The following is an 18,740-nucleotide window of genomic DNA, read 5'->3' as shown; positions in this document are numbered from 1 at the left end:
GTATGACGAGATTGCCAAGTGTTGTACTCGGCTATATCCATCAGAGCCATAGAAATGAATAGAGCCACCCTTGCATGACTGGCTTCTCTGTTCATCTGGGGTATAATGAGGATACAACAGACACCTGTTCTTTTGATCCACTGGGGTCCATTCCCTGAGACCCCCACCAATCAGCAAGTCACCATAGAATCCCTTTAAAATTAGACATTCTAATATTTGACAGACAATCTGAAAGTGCAACAGATTTATTAAAGTTTATGATACAGAAAAATAACAGCACATTTTATTTGTTGTCTTAGTTTATACCTTAAAAGCTTAGCACAACTAACTGTAGGCTAACTGTATGTCCCTTTGGTGCACAAGCCATTAAAGTGCCTGAAAACCATCTATAACCCTTGATAAATGTAGCACGAGGAATCTTAGACAATTCTTTTTTTAACGGAAATTATGATTTGATATACCGTATATACTTGTGTATAAGCCGAGTTTTGATAAAACGTGCTGAAAAACGTCACCACGGCTTTGTTTTTATATTGCGACTTTTGTACATGTCACAAATAAAGTCATTAATTGCTGTGCAATCAATTCAATCCTAATTCCATACACCGGCACAACAGTATTAGATCTTTAACAATTAGAAACAAGAAATAAATCAGGCGCAACACAAGAAAACTCATGTGCAGCAAACTTTGTAAGGAACGTGTTTTAGGTGCCAGAAAACCAGCAAACCACCAATGTAATAAAAAATGGCAAAAAAAAAGACAAAAAATGGAAGCGATAAATGGAAGCAAAGCAATACTATACTTTGCTTTATCATCCTTTGTTCCAATGACTTGGTGTGGTACATGGGAAGAGTTATCTTTAAAATCCAGGGCATTGTTCAGAAAATAATTCTATTTTCAGGAAAACAAGGTAAACAGAGATGTATTTAAAATAAAACTTCAACTATTAGTATTCTCTGTATTATTGTATTAATATTTTTACAAGTGTCTTAATTAATGATTAGGTTGGAAGAGAATAAAATAAATTGTTAAAATTTGTACCATTAAAAACACATTATAAATTAGTCTTAGTCTGTGCACAATTCTTTTGTATTGTTCTAGATTTCCATTTTTTCCACTGACAATGCCTTTGTGCATAATTCCAACTCAAACATATTCACATTATTAACTTTCATAAGTTTATTAGTCTCACTGCTAATGAAATCATTCATCCTTTGCAAATGCACATGGCTCCCTAATGAAACTTCACTAGATGGATCAGCAGTTAAGTGAGAACAACCAACTGTTTATATCCTATCGTATTATGGTTGTTGCTGTACTGTATGAAAAAAGACATGAATGTCACTTGGAAATAATTGCTCAAAAGAACCGAGACCTACTAATGATTACATTTTATTTTATAACATTAGAGTTTTTAAAAAGCAGATAGTAAAGGTAGTATTGTACTGTCTTTAATGTGGTTTGTACTTTAAATTAACCTTTGCACAAAAATGTGCTGGAAAACCCCACCTTAGTTTATACACGAGTCTATTAAAAAATAAACTTACATAGTCACCTTGAGGTGCTCCAAATGCTCGGCACGGCTCCCCGATGCTCCGTGCGGCTCCTCGCGGCTCATCTTCTTTATTCTCTCTGCCGCTCTCTGGTACACACTATGATGCAGTGGTGTCACTGCTGAATATGTCATAGTGGATGCGTCTGTGCCAGCTGTTACAGCAGAAAGAAGAAAGAAGAGATGATGCGTGCCGCACTGAGCATCAAGGACTGCCGGAAAGGTAAGTATGTAAGTTTTTTTTATTTATGTGCTGGGCAAACTGAGGGCTGGCTGGCTATATACTAAAGGGGGCTGGCTATATAATACACTGGGCTGGCTATATACAAAAGGGGACTGGCTGGCTGCATACTAAAGGGTCTGGCTAAATACTACAGGGGACTGGCTGGCTATATACTACAGGGGACTGGCTATATACTACAGGGGGCTGGCAGGCTATATACTACAGGGGGCTGCCTGGCTATATACTACACTGGGCTGGCTATATACTAAAGGGGGCTGGCTATATACTACACTGGGTTGGCTATATACAAAAGGGGGCTGGCTGACTGCATACTAAAGGGGCTGGCTAAATACTACAGGGGACTGGCTGGCTATGTCTCTGCACTATTACTAAATAAAGGAAACTACAGCAGCCATTTTGGAAGCTATGGAAAGAAGCCTACAGTTACCCAGTACCCCACCTGCTTTCAAGTATACTCTGACATTTTCTCCAATTGCTTCCAATTGTACGATTCTATTATTATCATACAGGCAGTCCCCGGGTTATGTATAGGATAGGTTCTTTGGGTTTGTACTTAAGTTGAATTTGTATGTAAGTCAAAAATGGTATATTTATAATTGTGGCTCCAGACAAAAACATTTTTCAACAAAGAGAGAATTCGTTTTTGTTAATTTTGTGCTGTAAGGGAACACAGCTTTTCTATAAAACTTTATTACAGACACTTCTGCAATCAGGGACAAAAGTAAAGTATCCAGAGAGCTTGTGGGCAGAGAAGTCCATCTGTAACTAGGGGTCGTCTGTATACAGTATAGTGTATAATTTTAATCAGCATACTTTAATGCTCATAGTGGACATTTTAGAAGCAACGTCCATAATCACCTGCTACAATTTCCTGCTCTATTTCCACTTCCATCCCACTACTTTTCAGTCCCAATCTGTTAGTATTATAATAATATTATTATGAAAGGCCAAGTAGAATTCAACCTAATTCTATCAGCCCTTTTAAGCTAGGAATTGATTGTGATGTGGCACTAGTGTACTAATTTTACTTCACCAAAGTAGGCCCAAGAATCAACTTTTCAAATAAGGGTAATTAAATTTTTTATATAAATATTTCAAATATTACAACTTCAGAAAAAAGGCCTCTGTTTTAGCACTTTTTCTTACTTCCTGCATTAAATAGACAATTGTGGACATTTATCAAGCTGCCTAAGAGTAAGAATGTGCTTAGTTGCCCATGACAACCAATTATAGCTCAGCTTTCATTTTACCAGTGCTCATGAATATTTAAAAGGGGAGCTGTAATTGGTTGCTATTGGCAACTTAGCACATTCTTAAACTTGAAAAGTTAGCCGCACAAGAATTGTTCAGTATTGTGCCTGATATATCTTTAAAATCTAGATGTGAACGTATGAAAATTCTAAATTTTGGTGCAAATCGTGGTTAAAAAGTTGCAAATAAACTCCGGTCCTGACCAGACGTAGGGAAAACTTTAGAAGAAGTTGCAGAAGAGTTTGAGACTTATATGTGACTTTTTAATAAAAAGTTGCAAAAACCCCACCTGAAAAATCAACCTCTAAGATACATCAAACAATTCCAAAAACTATACAAAAACAAGAAATACATGCACAAATGTCCTGACTAAAGACAAATGACCCCCTGAATCTTTTTTTATTTCTCCATTTACAGAGTTGTATGAGGGTAGAAATCTGATTATAATTCGGTGGTATAACTAATACTTCCCAGTGGCACAATTTACTATTCTGTGTAGTATTCTGGAAGCTGAAAAACAATTCTAAATACACTGGAATTTCCAAAAAAATGCAATTGTTCAACATTCAAGTGGGCTTTATTTTAACTGTGCAGTCCTAAAAACACATAGTGGCTCATTTACTAAGTGTCTGTGGGACGCACTTTCTTCGGGTTTCCCGACAATTTCCTTTTTGCATTGAATTGCCACAGGATTTTGGCGCATGCGATCGTATTTTGCCGCATCGGCGCCGGCTTGCACGCAACAGAAATCGGGGGGCGGGCCATCGGACAACCCGATGGAATCGGACAAAACGTGGAATTTAAAAACGCGATTGTGCCGCAAGATCAAGCACTCAAATGCACCGGGAAGAAGCAGGTTAACTCCAGCAGACCTCGGCGCAGCAGCGACACATGAAGGAACTCGGGCGCACAATCTTAGTGAATCGTGCCGGACCTGAATCCTCATCGCACAACGCACCTTGGGATCGCGAAAGGACCGGGTAAGTAAATCTGCCCCATTGTCTTAATTCTGCCATCCTGGCATTTTTACCCCATGGGATAATTATTTTTATATTTTTATAGATCGGAAACCATGGGATGCCAGGATACCTAGTGCGGGACATTTATCATACTCTGACAGCCCCCCGCTGCATATTCGCAGCAGGATACATCAACAGGCGGGAGCCTCTTGATGTATCATGGCCGGAGGTTGTGCAGCGTTTATTCTACGCCAGGCATTAAAAGTCGCCGGGGACAGTGAGTAACACCCCACGCATGCCTACTCCCAGCAGGCTGCACACTCCGCTCAGCCGCGCCCCCCCCTCTTGCCCCTTCACGCCCCACTGGCGTGAAGGTGGTGGAGAGGGCAAAATAGTTGCAAGTGCTAGCAATAAGCTAGCATTTGGGATTATTCCAGGGCCTTTGCACCGCGCCTGATAAATATGCTCCAGTATGTTTATGATTTAATTTGTTCATTTACGTCTGGTCATTAGAGGTTGTACTTTAAAAAACATTTAAAAAAAGTTTATTTAACGTGTTTGAATCCTAGGAAGTATGATGGCTCATACAATATGTTGAAATAGAACTCAATTGGATTACATTGTAAATATATTGACTGAAGGACTATCATGGCAACTAATCATTGCCCCCAGAGGAAACCCTGCAGCCTGATTCCTAACAGCTAGGCATAAGATAGGTGTTTTTCCTGAAATTCTGTCAGTAATCATAAGGAAGAAAAGTAGATTCAGCCTTACAAAAGAACAATATATTGTGGTTGTATAGTACAGGTGACTTATACAAAAGATTTGGGTTCATTTTAGTTCTTTTTATGGAATCCTTTTCTTAAAACTCAAATCCTTCACATTTTTCATTCACTCTAAATTCACAATTGTGTCCAAATGATGCAAAACAGTGTATGTAGCATATGGTTGAGGGAGACCTCCAGATAATGTACATTGCACTTAGAGTAATGTGTGCAAAACAACTTGTGTCTCTGGAATTATATTGATAAATGGTTTCCTATTTAGTTAATATAATGTGACAATGACAGATATAAGTATCTGTTTATGTGTGGAATCATTGTCCAAATGCTTGATATTACAGATAAAAACTAGTTACAACGTTAAATAATTATCAAGCAGTGTTATAAAATAATATTAAACATCACCAAAAAGTCTCATCTGCGGAATCTATGAGTTGGATTTGAAAGAAAACAACTACCTTGTGCTTCCAGCTTTGAAGTTGCATACATGTCTATGACTGCTGCTGCTGTGAAACTGATCAACTGTCCTCCCACAAGTGTTTAATGTGGATAGCCATTCATCACCAATAAAACATCGTCCCTGGACAAGGACATAGCTGACTACAGAAAATGTACTGTACTTTATCTTTCTTCATACAAAAGTAAAGCATTTTATCTACCAATATCAGGTTCAGCAGCAGTGCTGTAAAATCTTTTCAAAGCGGGATCAGAAAAGGGAGAAGCACATTATTAGTGCTGATCATAGAAAGGTGATCCTGATACATTTAAGGGTCAACTACGACTACAATGAGAAATAAATGTTACTTCCCAGGCATAAAGAAATTCAACACGCACAGGATATTCGCAAACCAATATCATTTTATCACTTACTGATTGCAGCCATATTCTACCTGGTATAGGATGTTGCATGACGATCTTATTGAAAAATAAGGGTGCTGCTTCTAAAACAAAAATATCTGAACAGTTAACTATATGTAGTTCCAAACTAACTGGCTACAGAAACCACCTAGGGATCCCAAGGAATATTGTTTCTAAAAGGTATTATAAAACAAAATATACTGTATTCATCTTTGATTGATAAATGGCAAAATAATGACCAATAAGTGATCAAGAAACAATTAAGAAAACTAATAAGTCTCCAATTACTTAGAATATGCAAAATAACTCTTTTTATATTAATATATGTTAATTTTGTTAATTTATCCCTCACACCAACCCACAATTGGTTATATTTTATACCATTCCAGCAATTAGACTGGAAAATTCCTGGAAAATTTCAGATTTCATGGGCAAAATAAATACAGGCAGTTACAGACATACCTCTGGATGTTGGTAATTTACTGTACTTAGCCCTAGACTACAATGATCAGCTTTAAGTTATCAAAGGTGTCATTAAGGTGTCTGTAATTAAGCCTTATTGTTAATAGGGCTTTTTATGACAACCCAACATTTTTAAAATACAATTATCACCAAAATTGGGGTCATAATTGTAAAATATACAGTTCCGACTTACATACAAAGTCAACTTAAGAACAAACCCATAGAACCCGTACGTAACCCGGGGACTGTCTGTAGTCTAATTAATGACAACTGTACATTGTTTTCAGCTTAAATAAATTCCCATAATTCCTTAAAAATGATGATATTTGGTTACAGGCAAATACTACAAAGAATAAATGTTGACATACTGTGGATAACATTTGGCATGCTAAAACTTGTATTGCTATGTAATCTGCAATGGTTATTTAATTACTAAGGGTCATACATGTGATTATTTTCACACTTTTTCACTAAGTTTTGTTCACTAAGTTTAGTTTTTATGTATACCATATTCATATACATTTCATCTAAGAATATCTAACAGATTAAAGTAAAACACTCAAATGTAACTAAATGGAGCACTTTTATTAAGGCTTGTATGAAGAAGAAGGGCTTTGAGAAGCGCTTGCCTGGTGGCAGAATGTGCCGGCACTGCACACTACCTATGGCACAATTGTACACCAGGCAGGACCTGGCATAGAACTGCCCCACTGGCACAGCATTGCCTCCTGTCGGAATTTATCAGGAGGCCGGAGCTGTAAGTCCAGTCTTCTTAGGCCTGGCAGTGCATAGTATGCTGACAATATTTGCTCTCTGGATGAAGAAAGCTGGACAAAGAAGTTCCTCTGTGCAAAAGACATATAACCAATTACTATCTATAGTCATACTGCTGTATATAGTGAACTTAGAAGGAGGGAGAGGGTCCTGTGCCGATAACTTTTTACTGTGAGGTGACACTCATCAGGTGTTAAAGAACAGGATGGAACAACAATATGGACAAAGACATCTAAGGTCTTTTTAAGTGTCACCTGGACAACTAATCTAACTGGGATAGATTACAACTTCTATTACAAAACATCATAGTTCACACATATTTAAGGCAGCTGGACAATTTTCAGAAGCCAAAAAACTGCAGGAGACTGAATTAGAAGTACTAGCTCATGTTGCTCCTTGTTTACTGTATAATGCCACCTTAGGACAGAAGCTCAACATGCTAGGTGTAGCACAGGCAGTACCCATTGTATACCAAAGTCCAAAATTCCCAAAGAAGTCTAGTGACAGCCCTATTTCCTAGAAAGTAGTGGTGCTCTTTAGTATCCCTATTTAGTAAGGACGCCACCCAAAATCAATTACCGTATATACTCGAGTATAAGCCGACCCGAGTATAAGCCGAAACCCCTAATTTCAACACAAAAAACTGGGAAAACCTATTGACTCGAGTATAGGCCGACGGTGGGAAATGCATTGGGTACAGCCTCCGAGTATATAGTCTGCCAGCCCCTGTAGCATACAGCCTGCCCAACCCCTGTAGCATACAGCTTCCCAGCCCCTGTAGTAGGAAAAAAAATAACACTGTACTCATCTTTCCGACGTCCCCCATAGGTCCTATTCTTTCTCAGACAGAAGAGGACCTATGATGTCAGATGATGTCAGAAAGGTGACTTTATTTTTTTAGTTGACTCGAGTATAAGCCGAGTTAGGGTTTTTGAGCACAAATTTTGTGTTGAAAAACTAGGCTTATACTCGAGTATATAAGGTATTCTAATACTCACCTAGTTTTATAAGATATAAAGGCTCCCATCTCTTTTTTCTGCAGATTATAAGATTTCAGGACAGGATCTCATGCCGGACAACCTGCGGTGAACTGATGATGGAGCATGCAGGTGGAAGGAAATCATTGCTTCTTGCAAGTACTCTATAACCCTAAGCTTAATCATTGCATCTTGCAAGTCCTGCCTGGATTTCTCATAAAATGCAGGCCTAATGCCTGTAATCATGAGGAAACACTTGAAAAGAAATTCTCTTTAGTACTTTGGGTGTAAGAGTTAATTTTCATCTTTATTTAAAATCATTAAAAGCTGGCATCTATTGCAGAATACAAAGTGTCTCTGATGTGTTTTGGTCAAATGTGAAAGAACCCTTAGTGTCATCAGAGTTACATACAACAGAGTTTAGATAATGCATATTAACCAATTACACAACACTCCAAAACCCAAGTGACACCTTTCATTAGAAAACATTTGTGATGTTTCACATTACGTTTTATTCGGTGTGAATGAGTTAAAGGATACATACAATACTTGTTTACTTATAAGAAAGTATATGGGTGTAATAAAGTTCCACTCACATGTCTTAAGAAAAACAATAAATGAATACATTAAGATATATATATATCCAAGAGACTGCACTATTTAAATTCCTGCCTGCTGTTCAACTGCACAATGGCGCTCCCCCCCCCTGACTACTGCTATGACAACCCCAGGGTAGGGTTTAGTACCACAGGCCTGTAAGATCCTGCCACAGACAGAATCTTACCTTACAGGCACTGTGTCAGACTATGCAAATGCATAAGCTGACAGATCTAATTCTTTATAATACAACAGTAACTCAGGGTATTTTAATGAACAAACAATTTGTGTCCCCTAGTGGAACAAATATAGAAGTTTTTTTAAAATTAAAACTAAATTAATAAGTCAATAGAAAAGCCCCATTAACATATAGAACTGTCATATGATGATATTAAGTGAAAATGACCATACAAACCCCACATATATGGTATCACCCCATCCATAACGAACCGTACAATAAAATTAAATCATTATTGTACCTGCACATTGAACACAGTAAAAAAAAATATCATTTATGCCCATCTTTCCACATCAAATACAATAAAACGGGATCACTGCTCCACAATGCTGCTGGTACCGCCAGTTGTGGGACAACATGTCCCACAAAAACAAGCCCTCAACAAGCGCTGTAGACAAAAAAACTAAAAGTGTTATGCCACTTGGAAGTCGGCAATGCAAAATTTTTTCCTCCAAATTAGGTTTGATTCTGCAAAATTAGTAAAACTTAAGAAAATATATAGAAATACGGTATACCCACCATAAAAATGTTACATATTAATTAGGCTATATTTTAAAAAAACATCAAAAATCAATTACAGAACTAATGTTTTCTACTCACCCCACAAAAACAGTTAATAAATTTGTAATCAATAGGGCAAAGCCACCCCAAAATAGTATCACTGAAAAATGCATCTCGTCCCGAGTGCAGTGAGTGAAAATTGGACAGTGCACTGAAGGGATCCCCCATCCTGAAACTCTGATTCCTGGACAGAACTCAGTGGGGCACATTTACTTACCCGATCCTGTCGCGTTCCCCGAACCGCACGGTCCAACGAAGATGAAGTCGCAATTCACCAACATCGGGTTAGTGTATTGTATCTGTGTGGTGCATATTGTATACATACTGTATGTGTGTATTCACATCATTAAATGTAGGGCTAGTTTTTGATCTTAGACAATCTTTTGAGTAGAAAAGGGAATATATTGCATTTGTATATAAGGAACATGAATGCCGGAGTGCTGGAGAGAATTTTTTAAGTGTTTCCTCCTAATTATTTTCTTCTGCAATCAAAGCAGTTTTGTTCTCCATTGCATAAGGGAGGCTACCGCTACTTTTGCCCGCACCTGATTGGGACAGCGTGGAGCGGTGAGCTATAACGGTTTTTGCTTTTTTATGCAAATTCTATTGTCAATTATTGTAGTTTGCACTGCCTATTTTCTAAAAACGATCTGTAGAGAACTATAAATGTCTCTATAAATACTGTGTTAATACGAAAAGCCAAACAAATATATTTATAGTTGTAATAAAAAATAACTTAAACATTAATTCTTACAGTCTTGAAGAGTAAACACAGAGTCCCAATAATTGCCATTACTGTCAATAAGGTTTTATATTTTACCATTATCTACCTAATATATAAAACTAGTTTGGAAAAAAAAACACATTTTAATATTCCTACAATATAAGTAATTTATGCAAATGTACCACATAATGCTCTATATCACTTCCGATTTATTTAGAATTATTTGCACATTATTGTTGCATTCTGATTGAAATAATCAATTTCAATAAAGTAGAAGAAGGCACTTGTAATTGTGCTCCAATATCACTGTGACCATTTCTGTGTTTGTCAGATGGAAATATGTAAATCTCAATTGTCATATTAATATCCTCTGTGTTTTAGAACATTTATAGATACATAGACATAATAAGCTAAAATAATTAACCAAAATCAATTACTATGGCAGCACTTTCACAAAGCTAGCAGAAACTGTTTATGTGTTTCTAATTTGCTAAGAAGCTACAGAAAGATATTAGTTTTGCTTATGTTCTTCCTAACAAAAAAAATAATAATCGTATACTTTTGTATGGCTATAGTAGCTCACATCTGTAGTTGTTTTAGTTGTCAAAGTTAGTAAAAACTATTCCATGTAAATATTTGTAATGGATTTACCTTTTGGGCTTGAGCCTTTTAAGTAGGCTCACAATTAAAAAGTTTATATTTTTGGGAGTTTCATGTTTTATGAATATCAGTGAATAGGAATATCCTGCGGATGTAGACCCATTCTGATGATGACCTGCTAAAATAACTGCATGGGTTAGAGAAAGGTCTAATGCACATAAAGGGAACCTGTCAGCAGAAATGTACCTTATAAACTAATAACAGTATGTTATCAATGAGCTGAACACATTTCAGATAATGTTTCTTTCATGACCCAGTGTGGTGGCATCATCCAGAAAATTAACTTTTAAATGAGTATAAATTTGTTGTATAAAGTCATGGAGGCAGAGAGTTTAACACTGAATTCAGGCTTTCCCTGTCTCAGATTGTCCCCGTCACTTTAATTGATGGTCCCGCACCCAGAGATATCGCTAAACAGATCTCCTGAAGTCTGGTGCATGATGTAGGAGGTGAACAGTAGGAGGTAAAGCTGCTAGACAACATAGGGGTAGTAGTTTATTAGGGAGGTTTCTGATGACAGGTTCCCTTTAAAGGTGGTTATGATATCCGGCAAGGACCTGCACAGTTTTTATTTCTTTGCCAGGCCACTTATGAAAATTTACCAGCTGCAGTGAGTGCATGGAGCTGGTGTAAAAGGGAACATAATCATCACAATAATAATCACAAGTTCTTACGGATCACTAGCATTTGCGATTATTTCATAGCTTCTACGCCAGTTTTCTAGTATAAAAGCCCTGAAAAATAACCCCCATAATGTTTATGTGAAAGTATGTTCTCAAAGTTTTTATGAAATTCAGTATAAGTGTGATATATCGGAGAGATTACGTGGAGGAGAGACGATTCTCTTATTTTACCGGCCAACAACTCTCTTGACATGTCCACTGCAGAACATCAATAGAAATTGATTGATCAAGCTGTTGTAGTCTGCCAAGTTGTCATTCAGGCTAAGAGCGATTCAATGAAGGTGATGATAAAACTTAAACAGCTTTGCCAAAATATCTTTGTGATTCTGCTTATATGAACAACTGTGGCCCAGGGTGTCATGATTCAATGACATCACAGAGACAAAAATAAGATTTTACTGTTAAATAACACAGATTTTAGAAAATAATTGGGTATTGTAAAACAGACTTTAAACAAGTTAAGATGTAAATGTATTTACTGTGTACATCTGAACTCTTCCCTGGATTTTTCAGTATTCTGTAAAATCACATGTTATGCCCGGCATACCAGTGACTACAAGACCCATTGCAGAGAAGACATACTGTAACTTGCCTCAATGTAACCAAAGGTATAGTAAGATTACTACCTTCAGCAAAATACATTTCCCAGTATATCTATGGCGCCTACTCTGTCAAAAAGAGAAGCATTTTACAGCAAACACAGATAAAATTAATGAAAATGGATGAAATGGATAATTAGAGACACAGTTATAATATAGTGGGCATACCCTAAATGGATGAGAGCTATCAATGGTCAACAAATGTGAAGGCCTAAAAATGTACCTGAAAACCAGTGCTGAATAATGAAATTGGTGAGGGTTCTGAAAGTGTACAGACTTTATTGGAAAGAAAAATCCCTGGAAGGTGAAACTATGGAAAGTTATATGTAAAAATGTGGTTTAAGACACTAAACATTACCCAACAGGCTGAGGATAAAAATACTACAACAAGTAGCGGAAAATAGCATTTGGTCTTGTCAATGAGACTGGACAGAATATCATAGAGTCCAATGATCTCCGACATTATGTAGACGTATTGTTCACTATGTGCATGAAAAAGATGTGGTTGTCGGATAACAAAAGTACAGAAGGAAATGAGAGAGAAGACCAGAGAATCACTCCATATATTGCTTATTAATATCTAATTGTTATTGTTACTATAAAGAACCAATTAAAACATAATACAAACAAAACAAACATATATAATAATACATAAAACAAGGCACCATAAATACATAAAAATATAAATGATTCTGAGAGTGAAAAGGAGTTGTATGGTGACTGTATAAAGGAAAGGTTATTGATTTTCTATTTGATACATAGCTTACATTATCTTTCATGAAAAGCAGTAATGTATCTGTAAACAGATTTATTGGTGCTGGGAAAGAAAAAAAGTGTTATTTTACTTCAATGGCATTGGATTTTTCTTTTTCATTTAATATGAAGATAGAACGGACAGACTGATAGACCTCCTAGTCACAGTTTCACTAGTTTCAACCATAGGTATTACTGAATAACTGAATGCAAATGAGAAAAATGTGTCTCTTTTGGCTGAGGTCAGGGAAAAAGAAGTTGAAAGACATTATGTGAAAGCTTCAGACCCTGGCGTTGATAGAAAGAGAACAATCAGCAAAGAATGACAAATTATTAAAAATTTAAAAAGAATAATCCGTGCTATGTGTCAAACACTGATATATTCAATCAGTGGGAAAAAGCGAACGGGGCACATTTACATACCCAGCCGCTGGAGTTCGCGAAGTACGGAGTGTCCGACAATCATGTACTCTGGCGTGATTCACTAAGATCATGCGCCCGATATCCTGCATGTGTCGCTTCCCTGCTCAGGTCCGCCAGAGTTCACCTTCTTCTTCCCGTAGCATGTAAGTGCAATTTGAATCTTAAATCTCGTGCTCAGTCTGAATCAGTGGGATCTTCCAATGGTCAGCCGCCCCCCCCCCCCCCGGTTTCTGTCGCATGAAAGCCAGCACAGCTGCGGCACAATCCGATCGCGTGTGACACATTCTGCAGTTAAATACTACGGCGGCGTAAATCGCGAAAACTTTGAAAATCCAACAAAAGTGCAATCTGCGGACCCTTAGTAAATAAGCCATAATATGTTATAAGTCTATTGTATTAGTGGGTCACTTTTTCAGAACAAAACAACATTGCCTGCATCAGAAAAAACATATATGAAACCACATTTTTTTCATGCACCATATATGTAAATTGGTCAACAAGTTGTCCACTTAGGGTAGCTTGGGCAATTCTTTTCCCTCATTGCATTATATTACTTAACCTAACTTTCAAACAGTTTTATGTTGACACATTGTACTTCATTTAAAATTAAATATGATTGGTATGTTTGATGTATAGTCAAGAAAAAAATAAAAACTTGTAAAAATAATTTGCCATACCAAACATTTTCTGAAAGATTTTCTTACCACTTAAATGAGTTAGTATCTAGCTGTTAGCATACAGTAGGTCTGCTTTATGTTGGCATCATTTTGAAATGAGTAGCAGAAGGGGGAAATCAGTAATACAAAAGGAAGCAGCTGAAGTCTAAAAACTCTATGTACTAGTCCACTGCATGAAAAGCCTTTGGAGCAGGAACATGAATATGACATAACTGGTGGCAAAGTGTAGTAGATTTTCAGGTCCAAAATTATTTCTGTGGAGTGGACATGACATTGTCCCAGGATGAGGTTCTGCAATGCAGACTATAGAAGTAGTGGTTGAGTTTCAAGAACAGGGAGTCCCCGGGTTACATACAAGATAGGATCTGTAGGTTTGTTCTTAAGTTGAATTTGTATGTAAGTCGGAACTGTATATTTTATCATTATAATCCCAGCCAGAACTTTTTTGGTCTCTGTGACAATTGGATTTTAAAAATGTTGGGTTGTCATAAGAACCAGGATTAACACTAAAGCTTCATTACAGACACATTTGATAACTGTTACAGCTGTTTATTGTAGCCTAGGACTAAAGTACAATAAATTACCAATATCCAGTGGTCCGTTTGTAACTAGGGGTTGTATGTAAGTCAAGTGTTCTTAAGTAGGGACCACCTGTATGGTGAAAGAGATGGATTTTCCTCATTCTTCAAGGTAGAATGACAGGTCTTCTTCAACAAGTGTTTTTTGCAGTTTTTTAAGTATAAAATTACATTACATCCCTCAATTTTGTTGTAGTTCATTATCAATAGCATACAATCATTAAAAGGTAAGTTTTGTTTTCAGAGATAGCTTTTAGTTTCAATAATGATCACAAAATGAATTCATTTAAAATAATTGTTATTAAAATAGTTTTTTTTTGTAGACTAAAATATTGATAAACTATGTTTAGGGATAGAACATCAATACAATATTGATGGGGGCCCACACCCATAAAACCTACCTGTTTGAAACAAAAGTGCCACTTCTGCTTTACAGGCTTGGGATGTCACATTTATAAGATACATGCCCTTATGTGTAGCTTAGTCTGATTCAATAAAGACTAAGGTTGAGTAGCAATAACTACCAAATCTGCTTTAAAACAAACATATCATTACATTATAACATATCATCTCAGTTGGTTCATGCAGGTGTTAGATTCCACAGAACTCATGTTATTGATCAAAACTAGGTGATCAATATGGGGGGATATTGTCCATTAGCTGGGGCATTGGGTCGTATCCTTCCTAGGCCTGGGTATCACAGCAGTGTTGGCCCAAAGAGTATACCTAGGAAGAGGAGATCCCAAGGCAATGAAAACCTTTGTCCAGTGAGATTCAAGGTCTAGGCAATTTTTATTGTAATACAGCATGAAAAATCAGTAAAGGGCCAAGGGCTTTTCCTGGATGTGTCTCTTTAAGAGTCATTTGAAAGTCCAAGGGGGTCATTTATCTTTAATTTTTTTCTGTCTATTTTGAGACATTTTTTGGCACATTGCAATTTTTGCTCCTTTTTTGGGGACATTTTGATATGTCCGCCGGACATTTGTTCTTCGTCAGTAAGGCACATTTATCTTCTATTTCCGATGTGCTAAATGTCGCAAATGACTTTTATCATTACAAATTGTCTAAAATTTGCATCATTTTTTAGCAAAAAAACTCCAGACCAAACCATATTTAAGAAAAACTTAGAAAATGGAAAGAAATTACTTGAGACATTTGTGTGAAATTTTTGCAACATTTGTAACGAATGTATCAAAAATATATCTGAAATTAAATCTCATTTAACACAAGAAAAAAGTGAGATTGATGAATTACCAAAGAAGTGGACACAATACATGACCCCCCCCCCAAGTCTGTGATAGGGACTTCTATAACCTTTGCCTCTTCCTCAGTTATTCTCATGATCATATACAGTAGTTGCTTCCATGGAAATGCAGAAACACTTCAAAAGTAGTGCAAAATTGCACAAGCAGAAAAATATAACTTGACTTACCGTATATACTGTAGTATAAGCCGAGATTTTCAGCACAATAAGTGAGCTGAAAAATTCTAACTTGGCTCGAGTAAAAAAAAAAAAAAGAAAACTCACCTTTCTGACGCCCCTGCAGGTCTTCTGAGCAATCCGTCTGGCAGCAACAGGTCCGTGCGTCGTCACAGTCTCTGACGTCAGTCGCGGCTGCAATAGTATTGTCAGCAGAGGCTGACATTAGAGCTGTGCACTGGTAAGGTGAGTTTTCACTTAGCTTTTTTAATAAATTAGGCAAACTGGTTCTGGCTGTGAAACGGAGCAGGGGATGCTGGCTGTGTAATTGGACAGGCGTCAAGTCCATAAGTTTTCCCAGTTTTTTGTGGTTAAATTAGGGGCTTCGGTTTATATTCATATCGGCTTATACTCGAGTATATATGGTATATTCGATCTACTGTGTACTGCACAACACCATGGAGTTGCAGATCTCATTCTCAATGAGCATTGATGATTGTAGCAGTATAATAATGGTAATTATGGAAATGTCAACAGCTGACGTACACGATCACCACATGAGATCTTTGAGAAGTGTCTTTACATTACCTTGCCCTGATCTAAAAAGTTCCAGAGACAGGTTACTAATTACTGAATAACTCTTTGCAGTTATTTGAAAGTGCTAATTCCACAAACTAAAGTTTCATGTCTGTTTTAATGGAAACTTGAAGACAGTGAATTTTTCAAAAAGATCACCTGCATTGATTTTCTCTGCTTGATTGAATATGTGGGCAAAGAAGACGTACAGGTCTATTGTTCCTAGCTTGGCACTACTATCCGTTTACTAATGTCTGCTCTCACCGGCAAAAGGACAACTTACAACAGTAAATGATAATATGTAGTACAATTCAATGTCAATACATTCTCTCTGATCCACTCCCATACAATATTTCTCAAGTTCCTAAAAAGGCAAAAATCTCTCCCAATATGTATATTAAGATAGTGGAGTATCCACACTTTAGAATGATTTAGAATGATAAATGCTTACGACCATTGCCTTAAGTATTTTTGGCTGCTCCATGCCTTAAACTTGGTGACCTAATTATACAGGTAGTGCAATTTAATAGTGCTACCTCCTATAAAGGTACTGTCAAGAGGTTTCAACTTCTACATGGCTCATGCATGAGAAAGGCATTTATTTTTAAAGCTACCCTCACAGCTTGAGTTCTAATGTATTCTATCAAGTCTACTGTGACATGGGTATTATGTCAGTTCTGCAAAATGTGTAAAAATAACTTTATCTCTTCTTCCATCATCAGTTTAAAATTGAGTAGACTGGTTGAGTAAGATATATAGATGGGCTGTATAGTTTTGTATAGTAAAATACTCCTAATGTACAGGGATCTAGTAATTAGGGGTATAGTGGTTATATTACCTTTCAATGTTTAACATTTTTATAAATGTTCTTTTAGGGTTTTTTTTACACAAAAGTAGGTTTTAGACTCTTTGCTCTTTATGATCAAGTTTCTAAGAAACGTGTCACTAGACTCCCAGTCGGGATTTAATGAATGTACTAGGATTAGATTGCAATATGGGGGGTGGGCATTTATCACTTAGCAGTTTTCCAGTTCTTTACACTGTCTTTAGAGCTCCACTGTCCGTCACATTTATGAATCTGGGATTTTATGCTTGGTAAATCTGGATTCAGTGTTATTCTTGTTCATTTTGTGCTTCTGTAACTTTTTTTGGGGAAAAGTCACATTAAAATCGCTGTGTTCGGCACATCTGTTTTTTTCCCCTTATGTCGAGAGGTAGTGGATTGGCTTTCAGTTACATGGCCTCGGACAGAATCATAAATGTGTCACTAAGTGCTCTGAGTGGCATTAAATGACATGCCTTGTGTAACTCTTTTGTGTCAAAAACCACATTGCTAAAAATCTGGTGTAAGATTAATGATAAATCTACCCTTTAGTCTTTTGTTCAGGAAAACTGATGTATAATTATATAATAAGTTTATTATATGCCCATATATGCTATGTATATTGATATACACCACTGTCCATGAGTATTACTATCTAGCTTATAGCTTCTTTGTTTCCAGTTTTTGCGGTGCCTCTCGAGCTGTAAAGACCGGTTTAACAGTAACGTTTCCCCATGAATATTCAACCAGAAAGACTGTACTGACCAAAGTGATTTTTTTATGGAAAGGCATGACTTACTCTTTGTAACTTATTCCGACAATAAATAATAGACTATATTTCAAGCACATTTTTTTTTTTCACAAATCAATAGCTCTTAGTAGGCGAACATTGGGGCACATTTACCCATCCCCGAGGTGCGTTGTCCGACAAGAATGCACAGCTGCCGTGATTCACTTACATTGTGCGCCCGATATCCTGCATGTGTCACTTCCCCGATCAGGTCCGCCGGAGTTCACCATCTTTTTCCCGGTGTATGTAAGTGCATGTCTTGCGACACAAATTAAATGTTAAATCCCGCGCTTAGTCCTAATCTGTTGGATCACCTGACGGCCGGCCGCTTGATTTGTGTCGCATAAAACCCAGCGGCGATGCGCCAAAATCCAATCATGGGCGCCAAATTCCCCTGCTAAATGCATGGGAATATCTGAAGATAATGCGGTCCGTGGACCATTAGTAAATTAGCCCCATTGTCTATTACTTTCATTATATTAGTCTAGCAGTTATTTTGCTATCCACTTAGCTTCAGCTTATCCCTCCTTTCCTGCACATTAGTCATGCATATGTGGTTCTCCAGCAAGCAGCAAGCACACCTACACAACTTCTGTAGATATATCATATCAATTCATTTTTTTTGTGTTTCCGGGATGTAGTGGGTGGAAGCTAGACAAGTAACTTTAAATATACAGAATTACAAAATCATTTTTTGTGGTGTGGAAGATGAGAGAGATCTTGCTTGAAGGTAAGTCTAACCTACATAAAGTAGAGGTTCAACCTTTGTATTGACTT

This window comes from Engystomops pustulosus, chromosome 5 (assembly GCF_040894005.1).
Source record: "Engystomops pustulosus chromosome 5, aEngPut4.maternal, whole genome shotgun sequence".
Classification (NCBI taxonomy): domain Eukaryota; kingdom Metazoa; phylum Chordata; class Amphibia; order Anura; family Leptodactylidae; genus Engystomops; species Engystomops pustulosus.
The sequence above is the reverse complement of the archived record's forward strand: the minus strand, read 5'-3'. Positions refer to the sequence as shown.